The sequence below is a fragment of the Pezoporus occidentalis genome, unplaced genomic scaffold (genome assembly GCF_034315485.1).
Source record: "Pezoporus occidentalis ecotype Australia unplaced genomic scaffold, CSIRO_AGI_Poc_V1 ctg4, whole genome shotgun sequence".
NCBI lineage: Eukaryota > Metazoa > Chordata > Aves > Psittaciformes > Psittacidae > Pezoporus > Pezoporus occidentalis.
This window is the reverse complement of record NW_026915724.1, coordinates 8,472,585-8,486,162: the sequence shown is the minus strand read 5'-3', so window position 1 is coordinate 8,486,162 and position 13,578 is coordinate 8,472,585. Positions and strand designations below refer to the sequence as shown.

Genomic DNA, 13,578 nt, shown 5'->3' with positions numbered 1-13,578 from the left:
TTTTACTCAAGTAATACTCTTGTCTCTTGATATACAGGTTATAGAAACAGACCTTGTTAGTGGCTCTGGGGATAACTCATTACTAGGAATCATGCAGTATAACACTTTTGTTGGGATCTTGTGGCTTCTTTGGGTTATTTTTTTAAGTAATCGCAAATGTGTAAACTAGGAAAGACCAAAATTAAGATTGGCCTTGCAAACTGAAATTGCAGTACCATTTCCTCTACTTACATTTTAAACATGAGTACATACCAAGTGTCCCTCTGAAGTGTCTGCAGGGACAGAAAATGAAAGGGCTGTAGAAAGAGAAAGCATACAGTTTGAAATGGGATTTAGAAGAGTTTGATTTTACTCTTAGTTTTAGTGGGATTTAACTTTACATGCTAGTAGACAACAACTAGAATGCTTCCCATTCTTATGATTTAAAGGTTTTTTTTCTATACAGTTGCTTCTCTGGCAGAAAGGGGGCTTGAAAAGATACACTGGTCACTTTGATTTCACGAGTCAGCTTTTCATACAGTAAGGGTAAGAAACTGTGCTGCAGCACAGGGTTGGTGTTGGACAACGAGTAAACTTGTGTCTGTAATGAGCAATGAGTGCAAGATTAAATTAAAAAATGCTGGGCAAAGTAGTCAGCAGCTCTGCTGCCTGCTGCTGTCAATCACAGTTTATGTGTGTTCAGTAAACAGGAATTTTAAACTACTGGTGGAGGAGGAAACCCAGGAGAAGGAAGAAAACCTGCAACTTTCTGAGCTGGTTTCCTACTTAATGGAAAGAAGGTGAAGTATTAGGATTTTTGTCCTACTGAGGCTTGCAAAGACCTTACAGAGGCATAGAAAAATTGTGCATTTATTACTTGCTGATAACATTTCTGTGCCTGCAGTGAATATAAAGAGTAAATATTGACAGTAATGTAGACTGTGAAGAGAACAGTGGTCAGAGGGCTCTTTATTTCAGTGATACCGTATGTACCATCTATGCCAGCTTTCAGAATAAACAGTGTTTGTTACTGAATGCAGTCACATAACCAATAGACAATATGGTGGCATCCCTTTTCTCCGTAACAATCTTGTTCTGTAATTACCAATATAATTTTTAAAGGACTCATTCTGGCACCTGACATGCTGTTTTTCCAAGATTCCTAGGTCAGGTTCCTCATGTTCATCAAAGGTGCTGTTGATTTTAGTTGGGCTCCAAAGCACTGTGGAAATCTTTGCAAAGTGCTCCTGGCATATGGCATAAAAGGAGTTTAGGCTAGGGTTTTTTTATGGCTTCAAAACGTAAGATGGGTTTGCAGAGACCATAACATAGGCACAAAATGAAATAAACTTTGAAAAAAAGAGAAAGAAAAATTTGTCTGCTTATTCTTTGCAAAAGGAGCTGCATGACATGAAGAGTAAAGTAAAAATCTAATGGAAATGTTCCTTTTGAAAATATAAAACTATTATTTTGGACATTTTAGTCAATTATGGGTCAAATAATTTGATAGATTTGGAAAATTAGAGTTTTGCCTGAGTCAAACCAAGTTTTAAAACAGATTTGTGTTTTTGACAGGAAAATTACATCTGTTTGTAATATTGAAATGATCCTTGGCTGAGTGAAGAAAAAAGTGCTCCAACCTGGATTGAAGCTGAGGATGCAGATCTGATCTTACATATATCTCTGTTGGATCTGAGTCAGCTTTATGTGAAGGCAGCCCTGACCTTGAGGGCCCAAACAACAGGCTGATTTGATGAAAGTAATGCGTCCCTTTAACTTCCCGCAGAAAGAGTTGCTGTGGAAAGTCTTGGCAGAGCTTCTCAAGTGGGTTGCAGTGTGCTGGGAGTGAAATGCATAGCTTTGTTAGGTTCATGTAGCAGAGGCTGTGCATGACAGAGAGGCAATGTGTTGGTGCAGTCTGATTCCTCGCTTGACCTTGCCAAAAGTGATGCTTGTGCTGTTCAGCACAACATTATCATAGAGTACTTTGGGTTGGAGGGGATCTTCATAGGTCATTAGTCCAAGTCCTCTACAGTGAGCAGGAACATCTTCAATTAGATCAGGTTGCCCAGAATCACATCCAGCCTGGTCTACATTCATGAGATGAATGGTGGTGACTTTGGCGGAAAGGTTGTACTTTGAGTTTGGGAGATTGACGAAGGGGTCACTAGCTGGCAAGGAAAAAGCATAAACAGAGATGTTCTGAGCACTGGGTGGGGATCTCTGGGGAGCACAATGGGGAAGGCTGTATAGGTACTGGTAACCTCTGACCACAGTCAGGGGAGTCAGCAGTGGAGAGAGGTATTGCCATACACAAAACCCCTGTTTGTGCTGTGGCTGTGTGGGGTGCATGCCAGAGCACAGAGAGTTTGGTGTGTGACTTGTAGAGTCTGTGGCAAGAATGAATAAATTAGTGCTTGTCCAGACTCACATTTTTTTGTTGACAGTACATAACACCACAGCTGCTTTGTCAGCATCAGTGCTGATTCATGGAAAAGCAGCTAATGCCTGCATCTTCCATAGCTCCAGCCATGTGAGCAGGTTAACAGGGGCTGGTGGCAGCATCAGATGTGCTTTGTTGCTGGTTGTTTCTCTATGACTCCTGCTTAACCCTGATGGTTTACGGAGCCACTCATGGGCAGTCTCCCTGAGTGTTTGGTTTTTGTGTCTGCAGCTGCAGTGTGCTGGAAGAGACAGGGAGTCCCTCAGGGTCATAGCAGAGTTTGATCTGCGGTGCGTGGAAAAGATCTGTTGTGTCTGTGCTTCTGAGAGGCCAGGAAGGAGCAGATGGTTTTTGGATGGGACCAAAGTACCTGAGGGGAACCTGTTGGGCGAGTGTCAGCACCAGCTGCAGCCACTTCCCTTGCTTGCCAGTGCTGGGAAGGTAGTCCATGGGGTAGCCTATACTTCCTTTCTTTTCTCACTGTATTTCCTGTTCTTGCCTGGTAGTTTTGCTCATAACACTACCTTACCCAACCTTTTTTGAATCAGCAGTCCCAGTTATAGTTAGATCTTTCTTATATCCTGTATCCTGGCTGGCTCTGCAGAGCTGAGAGTCCAGGGTTTGATGTGCAGAGACTGGTGAGGCTGCACCTCAAATACTGTGTTCGGTTCTGCACCCCTCACTACCAGAGAGACACTGAGGTGCTGGAGCGGGTCAGGAGAAGGGCAGTGAAGCTGTTGAAGGATCTGGAGCACAAATCTGATGAGGAGCAGCTGAAGGAAGTGGGGCTGTTTAGTCTGGAGAACAGAGGGCTCAGAGGAGACCTTATCACTCTCTACAACTGCCTGAAAGCAGGTTGAAGTGAGGTGGGGTTGGTCCCTTCTCCCAAGTAACAAGCAATAGGACAAGAGGTAACAGCCTCAAGCTGCACCAGGGGAGGTTTAGATTGGATATCAGGAAGAATTTCTTCACAGATGGGGTGTTCAGGCGTTGGAACAGGCTGCCCAGGAAAGTGGTGGAATTGCCATCCCTGGAAGTGTTCAAAAACCATGTAGATAAGACCCTTAGTGACATGATTTAGTGGCAGACTTGGCAGTCCTGAGTAACAGTTGGACTTGATGATCTTAAAGATCTTTTCCAACCTACTAGATTCTATGATTCTATGAAAATGTCAGCTAGTAGGACCCATGCCGAAGTATATGCAGAACAGGTTAAATGAGACAGTTGTTGCTAAAAGCATGGGACCAGCTGCAGGATGGGTCTGAAACATGGTGAAGACAACAGGCCTGAGCACTGCTGAAGGTGAGGCATCCTGGTTATTGTGTCAGATCACTCTGTTGGTTAAATGCCTATGCCTGTCTGCATCCCCAGAAGAGAACTACTATGTTAGGAAAGGTCCTAGAGAGTGAATTTCCTATCTGGTCTTGATCCTGGATCTGTCTTGAGGTCCTGTAGGAACTGAAGAATCCCTAGGTTCCTGTAGTCCAGCTTTTCTCAAAAGTTTCCTCCTAATTGCTGTGCGCTCCTTGGCTATTGGTATTCCCTCTTAGTGGGGAAGAAATGGATCCAAATCCAAAACTGGGAAGGGCCCATAATCTGCAGTGCATGTGGGAATTATGTCTGTATTCCTCACCAGGAAAGGATCCAGCTCCTGAAGCTTGCATCAGGGCGCTGCCAAAACTAGAGCTGTCACAGGCATTCATGGTCCTCTGGTATATGTGCTGTTCAGAGCCTGCCCTCTGCATTGCTCCAGGTCCACTTAGTGCTGATACTGAGATGTTCAGTCATCAGTGATGCAGCAAAGCTCCTCACAGTCTGATTGCCAGGAGAGATTGCTTTGCCCTCCTGCCTGCTCACTCCCATGAGCATCTCACTGCACAGAGCTGCATCCAGGGAATGCTGCTTATGGCAAGTCTGGCTCTCTGCTCAGCCTTGGTTCTGGCTTAGTGGCAATGCCAAGATTACTAGATACAATAACTGATTCAGGAAAAAGCCTAAAGGAAGGCAGAAAAGCCGCATCCAAGAGGGGGCATTCAAGGTGAAACACAGATGTAAAGTGGCAAGAAGAATGAGCATGGTTTGAGCCTCTGTTTGACAAAGAGCAACTGCAGCCAGGTGCCACGAGCTCAGGAGTCAAGGAGTGGGAAGGGAATGAGAAGGGGCCTGAACGGACCTGTGGGTGGTCTGGGAAATTCTGGTGTAGGCACCTACTGTTTGATCTGATACAAAGCTGTTTTGCCAGAATGTTTGGAACAAATTTTAACAGGCATGGTATGTATAAATTAGATCAGTACTCATCTGACTGCAAAAGCTCTAACATTCTCTTTCCAGACCTGTTGGCATCTTATTGGTACAGTCAAACCTGGGTGAGGATAATAGGAAAGAGTAGCATTTTACTACCTTGTTAAGTCACAAATTTGTTAATAAGCCAGTTAGGTACAGAGCTTAACAGTGATTCTGCAAATAGATTATTATATCTCCAGAGAAATAAAAAAGTCTTAAGAAGTCAAGTGTAGAAATATATTCTGAATAAGTAAGAAATTAAGAAGTTTAGAAGGGAAAAGGCTGAATTTATGTGGAACCCTTAGGGGATTAGAAGAGCAAGCTTGTCTGTAAAAGCTTATGTGATACATAAAAAAAGGCGCTGTAGATACAGCCTGTGGTATGCATAAGACTGTAACCACAGGAAACATGAGGAGAGATTTTTCTTTTAAATACTTGATCTTGGTGCAAAAAGCTTAAGTACTCTTAACTGTTTTGGGTTTGGATGCTGTACAGAGAAATCCTTTTGTTTGAATTGTAAACAGCCTGAGAATTAAATGTGATTTCACTGGTAACTGAACTCCAAGGCTGTGGAAGAATCTGAACCACAGCACACTGGTATTTCAGCTTAGGAAATATCCAGCACTCAGCACAGGTGAAGTGCATTGAAGCTGTACAGAGCAGCCTGGGAGAATGTTACAAAAATCAGGCAAAGCGGAAAAATCTGCTGGTCACAGTAAGGAAACTGCTGTGACAGTTATGGAACAGTGGGGAAGACACTGAACTGCAGGAATATTGAGGAAGTTTGTGGCAGGTGTTAAACACAACCCACATTTTGATCAAATAAATTACTTAGCTTAGTGTGGAGTAAAGTTTAGGAATCCAAGATAAAGAGATGATACTAAATGACCTGGTAGTCATTTCTTGTCTTAAATGCAAAATCTTCAAGTCCGTAAAGTGAATAAAAATGCTATCAAAATAGAACAGCATTTACATATGAATTGGAAATACCCGTTACAGTGAAATACCCATTCAATTTATAAAGGAATAGATCACTGTATTAGTACAAGGCTGTAAAATAACCCATTTCACAGCTTTGTGGACAGTCCTTTAAAACCCTATTATATATCGCCTGAGAGGTTTAATTGCTGATGGATTCTAACAGGCTCTTCCAGAAAGGGTTGTGGTGGTAAAATCTTCTGGGCTAGCCAGAACTTCATTTGAACACCATGCTGGTTTATAGAGGCACCTCTCAGAGCTGTCATGTTTATTCACAGATTTCCTGTCCACCCAAAACAGCATAGCATATTCTCTTGCTTCCAGCACTTCAGAAAGCTTCAGAAATTACACTGAATGATATCAGTCACTCAATAGTTCAGTGGCAGTCACAGCTGAAGGGGGGTTTTGCTCCTCAGCTTCCACCCAGTACTGCTCATTTCTGGTCCTACACTCTTCTTCCCCCAGTTATACCAGCACAGATATTCACAGACCAATCCTGCAAACTGGGACAGTGAACTGAGCTGGAGTTAAAGCAGTTTTTTGTCCCAGAGTGGTGCTGCCCACCTGAGTTCTTTTAATTTGGGTCAAGCCCAAACCTGTCTGCTTTCCCCACAGTAAGCTGTCCATGGACATGGAGATCAATTTTACACTGCTCTTTTGGATGGCAGAATTGATTTTTTTCCCAGTTGAAGTTGCTGTGTCCTGAGGAATTGCATGCTGTGATATGGACTGCACGTGAGGGTCAAGAACACTTTAAGACTCTGAAGCATTGTCTCTTAAGTCTTGTGTTGTGAAACTGCCTGGTGTGCTTCCTATTGCAGCTCCAGCATAACTTTGTGGAAGAGTGCAAATACCCTTAATAAAAGTGCCTGTGCTCTTTGAACATCTGAAGATGGTTACCTCAAAAGGGAAGTAATAAAACCCAAGTCTTTCCACAGTTAATCCATTTGAATAAAGCAGTCTTGAAGTCTAGGCTAGTTTCAGCACTCTTGGCCTCAGCCCTTAAAATTAACATCTGGCTTCAGGATACTCATGCTTTGCAGTTGATGAGGAACAACTGAGTAGCAAGTGCCTACATGTATACATATATATACATGTATGTATATAATGATATAATATTGTTATATACGTTCTTAGTCAAAAGCTGAGGACAAGTGTCTGTCCTGTATACATCAGTTAAAATTAATTTCTTAAGTAATGTACAATTCAGAGGGTCCACTAGTGCAAGATCTAAGTGTTGCATGAGGCCATATGAAGGGACAACAGTTAATACACCATCTACTACTTCTAAGGTTTATTTTTTTATTCTGTAGACTGTTCTTAACTGAGTAATAAACTTGATAGTCTTGGCTTTTATGAGAAGGTAATTATGTGTAGGAATGTTAAAATGAGCCTGGGCAAAATTGCTTTGCTTGGCTGCTGTATACGAGTCTGTGCTCACCTTGAATTTCTCTATGCCTAGAGATAATAGACAGCCAGCTGGAACTGAGATTTGATGAAAAATACACACTATATTTCCTTTGGCTCCTTTGAATATCTCATAGTTTCTATCTTTACACTGCTGGTGCTACTCTGCCAGTTGGAAAGTAGCATCAGGGTGCTTGCGAACAAAGCTTTATGTGAGAAGATCTTGATTTTAAGAAGGGATTGCCTTCCCATTCAAAAAGTGGATGAAGCAATATTGTCTTTCTTGTGTTCTGTGAAAATTAATGAAAGTATTTCTGAGATTATTTGGGGGAGCTGATGCTTCTACGGGTATGTAGAATATGACAAATATTTGAGATGGTTTTGTTGTTTTCACTTTCATGTAAGCAGCAGTGGCTTAAACGTAACTATTATATCAAACTGATCCAATCATTTATAGTTTGTGTACAGAAGTTTCTGTTTCATTGGTAATATTTTCAAATCTGCCCCCATTATACAGAACTTTTATTCTAAATATTGACAATGGATTAATTCCACTTCTCTAATGGTCTGGTATCACTCTCAAATTAGGTGTATTAGATTAGCACAGATATCAGCTCTGCTTTCCAGGTCTTCGCACATTGAGATTGGTTTGAGTCTGGAGCAAGTGCTGGCTCACCGTATAAGGCAATTTAGGCACAAGGAAGATTCAGGCAGGGTGAGGACTGCCAGTGTGAATTGTGTGGTGCAGCAAACAGAAGTCCCCATTCAGAAATTACTCTAGGGATGTCTGAGAAGGAGCAAGAGAGGAACTGGCATGATTGCTTCACTGACTAGTTTACTCTTTCTTAAGACAACTACTAAAGTAGGCTGGAGGTCTATCTCCTATGCTGGTTAATGCCAGGAGAAACAGAAAGGAAGATCTGTTTGCAGCCAGAAGCTGGTGCTTGTGTACCACATACTTTTCAAGGGGGAAATGCCAGTGTTTCATTTTTAACTTGCCAAGAGCAATAAGTCTGATGGCTACTCGCTAGCCTTTGCTCATCATAAAGATTTCTTTAGCATGTGAGATATTTCTGGGTTTACTTGCTCATTTGAACACATGAAGTCAATTCTTTTATAAAAATTGCACAGGGGTTTAGTGAATACTTTGCAGTAGCAAAGGTCTCTGTTCTGAGTCCATGTAGTTTGCAGTACTCCTTCATGTGGGATGGCCCCAGATCTTCCATAGTAGCCGGGATTTCCACTGCAAATGGACCACCATTATAGCAATTATGAACTGGAAATGCTGTAGGTCTAGGTATCCAGCAGCTCAGTAGCCACAGCTGTTATGTGGGTTTGGATTTTACTCTGTTTCCATGGACAGCTGATGGAGCTTTGGGTGGAAATATTTGACTGCCAACAAATGGATGTCTTTGACTCTCTTTGCAGTGCCATATCAGAAATACCCATCTATGTTCCCTGCAGAAGGTCTGCTTACACGACATGTCTCCATATCCCTGTAAATATCCATGGGTTTTGATGTGAAGATGATAAGTATGACAGAGATCCAGTTAATGCTTAAAAAAGAGGCTTTAAAGTTTCCATTCTGCTCTTCTCTGTATTCCACAGTGGGTTTCATACTCATTACAAAGAGTTGCAAGGATATATTTACAAAGGAAGAAGTGAGATTAAATGATCATGAGCTTAATCATGTTATAATTCTCTTCTTGAAACTCATGGTAATTAGTTGCTTTTGGTGTTACCCTTCAGCCACACCTGAATCTCATTACTTATCTTTTTAACTCCCCTAATCAAGACCTCACTGATTTGCCTTATTGTTAATAATATTAATAATTCTAGTTTTAGACCTGTGTCAGAAATATTTATGTTTATCTCTGACTATTTTTCTAATATGATCCTGATTAGAATACTTAATTTGCAGAATATGTTTATTAAATCATAAAGCTTTATGACTTTAATTAGGAAAATTAGGAGATTACAGGTGAGATTTAAAGACTACCCAGGAAGGCATAACTGAAAGAATAATTGCTGGTTTGTGCTTTTAAGACTTTTCTAGGTGTAAGGCTGCGCAGATGAAAAGGAGCAGTGGGAAGAGAGGAGGATGTTAACTGAAGTAGAAGAGTGTAAAGTAGCTGTGCGTGCCGTTCTCAAGTAGTTACGGGAACCTTTTGTCTCTGTAGATATCATTAGAAGGTGTGACAAGCATTTTGCTAAAACATTTCAGAAGGAGAGAGGCTAATTTTCATGTGGCTGATGTTGCTTAAGTTTCCATACAGGTTTGCTGTGGCCAGTTAGTGCATACTCAAGCAAGTCCCTAACCAGCCAGATTCTTGCATTAACATCAGAGACGTAGTGTTGTTGAAACTCGCACAAAAATATTAGGTTGTGTTAGAAACTAAGTACAACCAATTATGTGGGTCCAGACTCTAGAGGTATCTGGAAAATCTGAACAAGAGGAGATGGAGACAGTGCTGTTCATACATTGACAGTGAATCATAGACCATATTCCTGTTTGAACGTAAACCTATCAGCTTGGAATCAGTAATCTGGGTTTTTTTGCCTTTCTTGTGTACATGAGACTAGCACCATTTGCAGATACTGCTTACCTTTATCCTCACAATTTCTTTGGCAAATAGGGGCTGTAGAACTGGGCTGTCAATATATACCTTGCAGTATAACTGAATTTTTTGGATACTGATGACAAAGAGGTAGGGAAAATTTTTTTAAAGCAGTACCCTAAAGACAAGCTTATCTAGCTATGCCATTCAACTCTCACTTTCTTTTAATCCTAAACATTGACCTCTAGGAACGGACAGTTAAAATAGATCATTCTTCCATTTAACTCTAGCAGTGCCTTTCCGCTGGAATGAGCCAGCAGTGTCAGAAGGAACTAGAGCCTTATGCTTGGTTTCTAATCTTTGCTTAAGCATAAAATATGTGTGTATATGTATATATATATATGAATGCTGTCCTCCAAACAATTCAAATAGTACTTTGTCTAGTGTGACTGCAGCCCTACTGCTTACTAGTCTCCCACACAGTTTTATTTCTCTTCCACTGTAGCCTAAGTAATATATCATTTCCAAAACCTTTTAATTTCTTGCAGATGCATTTTAAGATATTAGGTTGTATTTCATCAAGTTGCAGGTTACCTTGTTACATTGGTCCCTAGTTTTAGGACATTAAAGCCCCCAGGTTGCAAACTTACCAGTCTGCCAAAGAGTTGCATGTTACCGCTGCTGTATTTCTGGTTTAATGATTGCTTACCCTATCATAGGAAAGTAATTCAGACCTTTTCTGGGCTGATTGCTCCTGGAGCTATTGCTTTGTAGTGCACAGAACTAAATAAATTGCTCTTCTGTACCCCAAAAAGCAGTGGAATAGAAGATTAAACTGGCATGTCAACATCATTGTATTAATTTTCCAGGGAGGAAACAGTGAATTTGCCTGAATCAGACTGTCTGTTGTTGCTAAGATACTGGCATGTGAACAAAAATTCATGGTCAAAAAAGCCCAAATACAACATGTGGAAGAATTCAGCCCTAGGCACCCAGTCTCTTCCCACAGGAGAAAGCTATCATCCATCAACAATCACCAGAGGGGCACATGCAGTCTTAACAAACACTTTAACATACAGGTGATGGAGCCAAACAGAGGTGAATTTGTCCAGAAAGTGCTTAAAGCAAATATCTGTGTGTAAACTTGTCACACTACATTGCCTAAGATAGATAAAACTGGTTTAGCTGATACTTCAGGGGTTTCTATGTATATGTGTATGTATTACACAGACAGTAACATACTTCCATTTGTTGTGTATGTATTACACAGACAGTAATATACTTCCATTCAGACTTGTTCACAGGACAGGCAAGTGATATTGGAGCAAGTAAGAGTCCAAAGTGGTGACTGAAAAGCCTTTATCTTGTACCATTCAGAATTCTCCAAGCTTCTTAATAATTAAAAGCTTGTAGTTGTTAGGCTACAAACAGCCCAGTTCACCAAAAAGATTCAATAATCTGTGAAGTGAGAAACCTTACAAAGCTGGCTCTTTGCAATACAAGCAAAGACAATAATGGATCTTGTTCAAGCAAACATATGATTAAACGTTTGATATGGGCAACAGTCAATACTAATGGAGTCTGCTAGTGGAAATACCCTCCAAAGCATCTGGTAAGTGAGGTGGATTGAAAACAGTGAAAACATGGGTACATTAACAATCCAGTACTGTGTTGAATGCTAAAACCCTTCACAAGCAGCAGAAGGATTAGCAAAAATAAAAGAATCACAGGCTGTGAATTAATGTAATCAGTAAAGACAGATGTTAAAATGACTGAAGAGGTAAACTGAATACTTTTTTGTTCCCATAGTTCCATAAATTTACTTCTTATGCAACATAACTGGTTCTTCGTTGTTAATGCTGTAAGAGCATTTGATTGGAAATGGAATTGCTGGAGAAATCCAATCACAGAAGTAAATCTGTGTTGAGTAACTGGAGGTCAGACCAGAAAACAAACCTAAAGAAAAAGGGACCTGTAGCAATTATTTCATAAACTATTTATACTAGCACTGTCATTAAGCCTGCTTCAAACAGTGCTGTGCACTGAAGACACTGTGCTGAACTAGACTAAATTTAACATTGCTTCCAAGAAAGGGCAGAACTTCAAATACCTTCAAAAGTTCACTGTTTTGGAAAACTACCTGTCAGAGAAGTGGAACACAGTTTCTGCATTGGAGTAGTTCTGTTAATGATTGTTGGAACATCCCAGAGGTTCACACTTTTGAGGGCAGTCTGATGCTCTGCATGAGCTCGTTCCTTAAGGTACCTTTCCTGTTCCTCTGACACTTAAGAAACTACTGGAGGGGCAATCAGAGAATTGCCCCTTGCACAGAGAAACTCTGCTGGTGGAAGCAGAAGCCTTCCCTTTTTTATTACAGCTACGCCCATTAGCAGGTACAGGCATTTGGCAAGCCTTAAAGCACGCATGGTATAGCGGCATAGCTGTTAACTGCAGAAATATGTATTTTAAATTATGTATGTTAACAGCTGGTCAGTTTACTTTCCAGCAAGGGTAAGATGTTTGTTTCTGGTAGTTGTGCCTACAGGATACAAACCACCTTCTGCTGCCTGCTTGTCTTGGATTCACTGCACTGTTACAGACAGCTGCCTCTTCAGTGTTACTCCTCTGTTTGCCTAGGTTATGAGTTGCTTTAGTGGGACATAGCCAGTTCTGTGGCTCAGATACTTCTTCACCTGTCTTACAGTAATGCACAATTTCAGTCTTACTCTGTATGCTCTGTGTCTGAGAAATATCTCCACATGTATATGTAGATATATATCTATATGTTATGAAACAATATGGCAACAAACCTCTGGTTTACAAATGCAGAATGTCATGTGGTGTTAACCAATACAGTGAATAATCAAAGAGCTCTAAACTGCAAATGTAGATGCTATGAACTTAGAAAGTGTTCTATGCTTTACTGAGCAAGTTCAAGTGTGGCTGGGTATTTCTGACTCTTTGAAAAAGTCTCCTCCTGCCAGGTACGTTTCACAGTCTGAAATCAGTCACGGGAGCTTTGTGATCATAACTGAGCTCTCTGCATTTCCCATCTGACATAATCATACTTTGGATCCTGAGCCTTTACAGGGCAGCAGTCATTTGTGAGCAGTGTAGGGATGTTCAGATTGCATCTAGGATATTAATTCAGTGAAGACTGGATAGCAATATATAGTATCAGTGAGAGATGCGATAAGCTATATCCATCAGAGAACATTATTTTTCCTGTTTTGTTATTGCTGATAATTCTACTGGTGAGGTATCATTGAAACACAGATGTTTCTCTACATGTCTCTTGCCATGGGCACCTTGCAAATTTAGGATCGCTCTAGAATGTTGCTTAGGTAATGTTGCCATCTGGACATTTTGGAAAGACTTACTCCTGAGGAAACAGGTCCTACTTGTGGAAGCTCAGCTTAGCATCCTTGATGAGGCAAAGGAGGCTCCTAGCTCAATAGCTGGCATGTCCCAGAGCTGTAAATGCAAGCTGCAGAATCAGACACATCTCAAACACACACTATGCTCAGTCCCTGGTTATGAATTTGTATGTTTTAGCCTTTTATTTTTTAAGAATCTAATGGAATTATGTTATTCCAGGGTTGAAGGTCAAGCTTTAGCCCAGTCTCTTTCTAACAGACTTGTTCTGATGGCTTCTCTGGGGCTGGCTGTTCAGCAGTTTACCAATAAAGGAGAAAATTATTCACATTAATGTCACCTGCGTTTTAGTAGTGTTTAAATCACACTTTGCATGCTGTTCAGCCCCTTGGAGCTGCTAGGTTTTTCTTGTTTTCAGAGTAAATAAAAGGAAGCATGAATAACAATTGTATTATGCACTTTTTAATGATTTTTGAAAATTATAATAGGCCTATATTCCAAGTTATCCTGGAAAAAATCTGGAACAATTTCTTTGGGGCTAATGAAATTAGTGGA

At 40.8% G+C, this 13,578-nt stretch overlaps 1 long non-coding RNA gene across 1 annotated transcript; it reads left to right on the top strand.

Moving 5' to 3' along the window:
- The first annotated feature begins 267 nt into the window (after nt 1–267).
- Nucleotides 268–3,376, top strand: LOC134171277 (uncharacterized). The gene is made up of 2 exons (XR_009967572.1): nt 268–525; nt 1,555–3,376. It is a non-coding gene; the product is annotated as an uncharacterized LOC134171277 (long non-coding RNA).
- The last annotated feature ends 10,202 nt before the right edge of the window (nt 3,377–13,578 follow it).